Source organism: Morone saxatilis, unplaced genomic scaffold (genome assembly GCF_004916995.1).
Source record: "Morone saxatilis isolate NCDOM2014 unplaced genomic scaffold, NCSU_SB_2.0 Contig23, whole genome shotgun sequence".
In the NCBI taxonomy this organism is placed as follows: Eukaryota; Metazoa; Chordata; class Actinopteri; family Moronidae; genus Morone; species Morone saxatilis.
This window is the reverse complement of record NW_023339796.1, coordinates 21,041,729-21,049,514: the sequence shown is the minus strand read 5'-3', so window position 1 is coordinate 21,049,514 and position 7,786 is coordinate 21,041,729. Positions and strand designations below refer to the sequence as shown.

Genomic DNA, 7,786 nt, shown 5'->3' with positions numbered 1-7,786 from the left:
AGAATACTTAAACTAAATTAACAGTATTATGTGAAATCAGTAGGATCAGTGGTGTAAGTGAGTGCATGAGTGGAGAAGTGTTGTAATAAGATGCAGCAACACAATCAAACCATCAAACCCAAAAACCAGTTAGTTGTCTCAGGGAGGAGAGAGAGCCTCAGGGGTGTCCGATTTGCTGACGACCCTCTGCCATGCCCACTTAAAGTACCTGCACAGAAAACAGGACAAGCCACACAACCAGGAACAGGAAGACAGGGTGGAGTGGGTCGTCACAATGTTGCACACAAAAAAAACCCACAAAGTTAAATCCTCATGTTTTTCAAACTTCCCATTATAGTAGGTGCTTGTGTTTGTTGGGTTAATTTTACTTGCTGTATCTGATTTCTCAAAATGTATTCACCAAAACCTATCCATATTCACATAGGTATTCCCATATGTAGCCTGTTGTTAACATATAGTACTGTAAATAGTAAAACTATTATACTTAAAGTGTAGCCAAGCCACGGAGACAGTAAGTTGTTTAGCGATATGTAATAACTGAATGGCTGTAACAGCTCAACTATAGTGGGATTTTGAATGTGTTTGTGGATGCTTAATACAAGCTCTGATTATCACACGCCCCTGATATATTTATGTGGTTTGTTATATGAGATAATAATGTAGTTTCTCTTAAAGTGTTTCTGATTCTGAAGTTTATTTGGAATGTTACAATTAGACCTGCAAATGGTACAAATGGCCCTAAGATGTAGTTTGGGGGACAATATTACCCCCTGTGCTTTATTTGATTCAGCTTTTTAATTGATCTTCATACAGTTTTTTGCCAGTATGAATGTAAAATAGGTCTTAAATTGCATTCATAATAGTCTTTAGGTCTTAAAAAGTCTTAAATTCAAGCTGTTGAAACCCACAGAAACCCTGATTAATTTCATGTCTTTATATGATGCTGTAAAATTACTTATTTTGACCATTATTCTCCCAAAACTCAAAAAAGGGACAATGTTACTGGATCAGTTGTACGCTGCGAAGGCAAGTAGTAAATAAATATTTTTTGGGTCATTGTTGACCATATATATAAATTAAATGTGCTACAAACAGTAGCTTTGTTAAAGGTTAACTGAGCTTAGTCAACCTATGTAGAGGCTAGGTTAGGACAATTTGAGCTCAGTAAACAGTTCAGTCAGTGGCAACAACATTTTGCAACATATTCACTGTATTTTATTAGCCACATAAAGTAGTGAAATTACACAAGCTGTGATATCAGGATTACACCACCACATGTTTCAAATGGGTTGGTAAAGTTGGTCGTACCCTTACTTCTACCCTTGTCCTTGCCTTCTGGCATGAGGCTGTATCCTTGAGCACAAAGATAACCTGTGAAATTCCTGCTGGCTGCCTTCACGGCGGTGATGATTTATGGGACAGTTGGTGACGCATTACAGGGGAGTGAAGTGTTATGTACATGGAGAGGAGTAACAACAGCTGATTGAGCAATAGGCAGCCAATAATGTACTGTGCAACTATCTGAAACAGAACAACAGTATAGTCTACGGTAATAAATAAATTCAAGGAAAAAGACCAAATCAAACGTTTTAAGAATACTATTATATGCACATAATTATAATGAGTTAGCTTTTAGTCCAGTTTTTATGCAGTGACAATTGACACACTATTCCAATAACATCCTGTTTAGAACAGAAATATATGTGGTTCAGTTTGTCCTAGAGTTGACTATTAAAATTGGTCTTGCCTTTGTAGGTAGGGTAAAACACTGTAGCTAGTATTGTATTTATGATGTCTGGTGATTTATTTGCATCATCTGTAGAGCCACAACAGGGGAGTGACCTTTCCCACACCTGAAACATAACAGCCCAGACTCTGTAAGTATATGGCTATTATAGTCTGTCCACTAAATGATAGAAAATCCCTCTGTAACGACACACAGTGTATTCTTGGACCAGACCAACTACGAGGTGAACCATGTAACCAAAGACCAAACAGAAAGAAAAAAAAACAGAAAGAAATTCACATCCTATACAGTGTGTGTCCTTGTGAATGTCTATGTGATTTAACATGATTAATGCATGTGCACACAAATTCTGAAGACAAAACTCACTGTTGTACAACACTGTAATTTTTCTTTCAGTTTTAACAATGTCTTAACATTGCTCAGGCTATCTCCAGTTATGATACTCAGGAGTGTTAGTAGTGTCACCTAGGATTATAAGGGAAAGATAGGATCATTGATTTCAAACAAGCATTTGCTAGAACTTTTAAGACAGGCTAACAGGCAGCATCTCATATTCTTAAAGGTTCAGTGTGTAGCATTTAATGGAATCTAGTGGTAAAAGTGCAGATTGCAACCGTTTGAAAACAGCTCAGGCCTTCAAGCATGAAGAAAAATAATTTCTTTGGGGAAATTATTTTTTGTCACTCGCTGTTGTACACACATAGGCCCCGGAATACAATCACACACACAAGGCTTATAGACATGCAAATGTGGAGAAATGGTGGAGTGACGGGCTTAGGTGTGCAGAGGTCCAGCTGCCAGGCCACCTACAAGCAAGTGAAGAGGTTTGAAAATTCTCAGAGCTGGGGGTTAAATATAATTACTTGTGGGCACATACTGGGTACTGGGTACATACTATAAATAATAAAATATATAAAGATTATATTTTCAGATGGAGCTAGTAGCAATACTGTACAATATACAAAGAAAGACTCTTCTTCCCTAGAATAGATGACAAAAAAAAAACTCAAAACTATTTCTGTAGAAAATCACAGATTACAAAATTAATGTAGATTATATTCCTTAGTGGCTTGCCCTTTTCATTTTCTGTGTTATTTAGGTCCTCCCAGTCCATCTGTCGTTACATCTGTTGTAATATATAGGCAGCATACACCACCAAGGTCTTGAAACTACAGTAGATATCCTCTGATAGCAACACCTGCTGGATCACAGACAAGTTCTCAACTTGTTTTGATAGGTTTATACCTATTTGCACCAGACATGTTGCCATATAGAACAACAGAAACATTTATGGAGTCACTCAAAAATGTCATCATATCTGCACACTTTTAGTTCAAACTATTCAAAACTACATACTATTTGGATATTATATAGTTGCAGATGGAAAAGGCAGCAATACTGGCCTCAAACAATATGAACACAGAACTACGGTAAATTGTACCATCTGTACATACATACAATTAATACAGACCTAATCCTGATTTATGTCATAGACTATTCAAATCAGAAACTCTTTATATATCCCTGAGGGCAATTTCTGATCCCCAATTTTTCACTTTTAATACATACATACACTTTTAATCAACGAGAAGAGTCTTAGTCGACCCCCTTTTCATTAGTTGGAGTCGCTGAAAACCAAAATGTCCAAAATGTCACCGGGATGAAAATATCAGAGGATTGTTTCAACACAGACTTTTTCTCTTGTAAAACAAGGAGTGTGTCTGTGTGTGTGTGTGTATGTCACATATACTATACATATACATATACTTTTTTATTATTATTATTATTTTTTCCTACTCTTACTGTTTGTATACTGTTGTTGTTTCCCCATTGTGGGACAAATAAAGGAATATCTTATCTTATCTTATCTTAACCACTAACTACTAGCTGCTGTTAGCTTAAACACTACTAGTGTGGAACCAAGTGGGGCAGGCACAGCCTCCAAGACCAACGGAGGCCAGTGGTACTAACTGTTATACATCATGAATCCTTTTGATAAGTCCATGAGTATTTATTTTTATGAAGTTGGAAGTTATTTATTTTGTGATTTGAACAATGAGACTGATACTGTGTTGAAACAGATGAACTAAATGTTCAGTCTCCTTGCTTTTTTTAATTGCTTTTTCCGTTATCATTAAACAGGTGGTTGTTCATTGGCTTTATCTAACAACTACTAGTCGACTAGGAAAATCTTTCATCAGGGGCCCTAGTATGGCAGGAGGGTAGGAAAGAAGGAGTTTTAACTGGTTGTGAATCATTCTCAATTTAAAACTGATTCCTCTATATGACCTACATATACAAACAGAACCATCAGTGAGAAGATTGGCTATTGGCTCAAAACACTCCCACTTTTGTCCACAGGGGCTGCCAGAATAACACAAAGTCAAAGTTCCTTGTTGTGAGTAATACTAGTACTTCTAACACACATTTTCAGTAGGTAACCATTGAAATGGAATTTGGAATATTACCTATACCTTAATGGCATCCATGATAGAAGTTCTGAAGGATGTCAAAAACTAGGCAGGACCTGATATACCAGGGCCTTATCAGTGAACCTTGCTTAGCCTAAGTAACAACAGAAAGGTTTTTAGTGTGTCCTCCATGCAGTTGACCTACATGATGTTAGCAATGTGTTTGCCTTTATCCGAGAATTCTGAAGTCCTTTACTTAGCTCTAATCTATTCCAGGAGTTAGTGGAGCAGTCAGCCCTCCATCAAAGGTCCAATTCTCAGCTGTCCTTGCATCTCTGACTTTTGCAATCACATATACGCATAAGGGAAGGTGTGAAGCACCTTGTCTCTCTTAAGTTTGAAATCTGAGCCTACTGTGGTTTCAGATGAGGTTGCTATTGTTAGAATGCTTGTTATTCACTGAGGGTCACTTGAGGAGGTGTTGAGTATTGGACCCTGCCTCCATATGTCCTTCTCTTGTCTTGCCATTTCTCCTGGTCTCCATTCAGACAATGAAGTTAGTGCTTGGTGCATTTACACTCAGAACTGGAAGACTCCTATTGATGAAAGGTTTTTCTGCTTATGAGGACCGAACAATGTGCTTAACAGGACAAAAACGGTAGGGTTTGAATTACATTATATTTCAGTGAATTTTGAAAGTATTGTTCCTTCTGTGAACTGTTATGTGTAAAATATGCTCAATTTACAATTTATGCACATTGAATATCCAGTTTGATATTGTGTGTAATATTACTTAAGCTGTTTTAGTTCTTTAAAAAGAACAGATAGTGAAGAAATATTTAGGTAAGAGATTTGCAGGGAGATGAGTAAGGCCTACAATTATGGCATGGTTGTTCTTTTTTAATAGAAAATCTAATGGTGTCTAATTAGTGTGCTTAATGATTAGCCTAATGTTTTATTAAAAGTTTATTGTAATACATTTTACTAATTTGCTGATATATGGAAATTCCACCTAATAATCTAATAAATTGTAATAATGTTGGCTATTTCCTCATCATTTCGTGATTTTTTAAATTTCTTTTCTAAAAAATCACAGGCTTCGTGGAGATACAAAACATATCCTTGAATTGAGATGCCTTCCGCAAGAGAACCTCATAACAGGTGAGCCTATAAGAATATTATTTGCTACTTCTGATTGCAAATAGTGTCTGTATTGTTAATGACACTGTAACATGTCCTTACTGTAAGTCGATAATCAGACAATTGTCTATAAGAGGTCATGAGGTTATGAACAGGAATTAGGCTGTGGTTGACCAAAATTACTGTATATATTAATGGCCAGTCAGACTACATAGATTTTCATATTCAGCACAGTACTGCTTATTATGACATGATTTAAACCTCTGTTTAACCCTCTCAATAGGCCAGATTATTACCTAAAACTAATTAGGTAGAACAGCCCATCCACTGCCCAGCATCCAGTGAAATCTGTTTTGAAAAGATAATTCCAGCAGGACTTTAACCATTCAGTTATTATTTGTAGCCAAAGACACTGTATGTCTCGGATGGTCTTCCAGTTACATTAGGGTGATAGCTTATAAACTTACAAGCATCACTCGACTGTTGCTTATACAATGATCAGTACTATAAAGGACTTTGCTGACCTCTAATGGTTAAACTTTTCTACCAGCTGCAGTTATGTAGAAGCTGTGTCCCTGCACCGTGACATTACTGTTTGTGCAAGAGAGCAAACTTCTGACTACATCCAACCCCCACATCAGTTTTGCTGGGTGTGGTCAGATGTGCAACATAGCTATCATTAGTAACATATCTTTATTCAGTTAATTTGCTACAATTGTTTATAAAATGCATACAGTTAATGAAAATTCAGCCATTCTAAAGTTGCTTTAATGAACTCTTACAACCATTAACATACTGTTCAACTTTTTTCCACCAACCATTAACTTCTTTATGGAAGATATAGGCCAGAATGTTTGTTTTTATTAATTAATTATTTATTATATTATATATTATTTATTAACCAGAAGATCCCGTCTGAAATGCTTGTTAGAGTAGTGCAATGACGCGTAGCTGCATTCTTACATATTTTATGTAGAGGTTATAATTATGACATAAATCCTACAATTTGAATAAGGAAATACATTTTGATTATGTAAAAGTAATGGTTGCAATCCTTCTTAAGTGTCAATTCAACTGTACTAATATTTGGGTAAGTTACAAAAAAGCCAAGGCACAGTTTGAGATGCAGATTGACTTTATTCTACTGAACAACTGACATGCTTAGGGAGACACTATTCAGACATCAGGTGCCTCAAACCGGAATTTCATTCCATGAGCTTCACTCCTCGTCATGTCCTTTCTGAAATAAGAAAAAAATAGGTAAACAAGGAAACACATTTCTTTGTTATTTAAGATATACATTTTTATTTATTTATTTTGCAGATTTAAATGCATTATAATTTGTGATCAAACCTTTAGATTCACTCCCCTACATATCAGGATCATTTTATTTAACTTTATGTGTTCTGCTAGCAATATGCTGACTGGCTCGTAACAGTACTTTAGTGTTTTCTCTGTAATTCCATTCTTCTGACAGGACCAAAGAATATACTACTTTTAATATACAATTTATACTATATATTACTATATATTTTGATACATTCAGTTTGCGGCAGCAGTAGTGCCCTATTTACTAAAACCCTAATTCACTCAAAACAGGCACATGCAGTGTGCCCAACATAAACAAACTAACCTTTGACCCCACATCACGACTCTTGGCACGTAGCTTGTTGACCTGAGACTCAGCAATGTCAGCTCTCTCTTCAGCCTCATCAAGCTCATGTTGAAGCTTGCGGAACTTGGTAAGATTACTGTTGGACTGTTCCTCCTGCAGAACAAACAAGGCAATATCCTCATCAGTGCCTGACGTGTATCTTTGTATTTATAATACAGCTGATGCTGTGGGCTTATAGGTTATGTGTTTTTTTTCTGTTTTAGTTTCTCTAAAATGCTGAGACCACTTACTGCCTCCTCTGCAGCTTTCTTGTAGGATTTGACCTTTAGCTGCAGCTTGTCTACCAGATCTTGCAGACGGGTAAGATTTTTACGATCCTCCTCTGTCTGAAAAGAGAAAAGAACAAGAGAATTTTAATTTTGAATAGAAAACTACATTCTCACTTTTCCACAATTTACCAAATGAACTGAAACTTGCCTGATAGGTCAACTCTTTGATTCGTCTCTCATACTTTCGGACTCCCTTGATAGAATCGCTGGATTTTTTTTGTTCAGCCTCCACTTCACTTTCCAGTTCTCTGATCTGTTAAGGGAGTGAAGATTGTGTGTACATTTTTTTGTGTGAAATATTTTTATGAAGGCTTTTTATTATGAGGGAAAGTAGTTGCACAATTTTCAATACTACCAGCTTTTCATGATTAAGTAATTTTATTACATTGTTAATTTCATTTCTCAGACGTTATTGACACTCACCCTGGCCTCGAGCTTCTGCACCTGCTTCTTGCCTCCTTTCATTGCAATCTGTTCAGCTTCATCCAAACGGTGCTGCAGGTCTTTGATGGTCTGCTCCATGTTCTTCTTCATACGCTCCAGG

At 36.5% G+C, this 7,786-nt stretch overlaps 1 pseudogene; it reads right to left on the bottom strand.

Moving 5' to 3' along the window:
- Positions 1–6,517: 6,517 nt before the first annotated feature.
- The window catches only part of LOC118334836, a 12,681-nt pseudogene continuing 11,412 nt past the window's right edge, over positions 6,518–7,786 (bottom strand).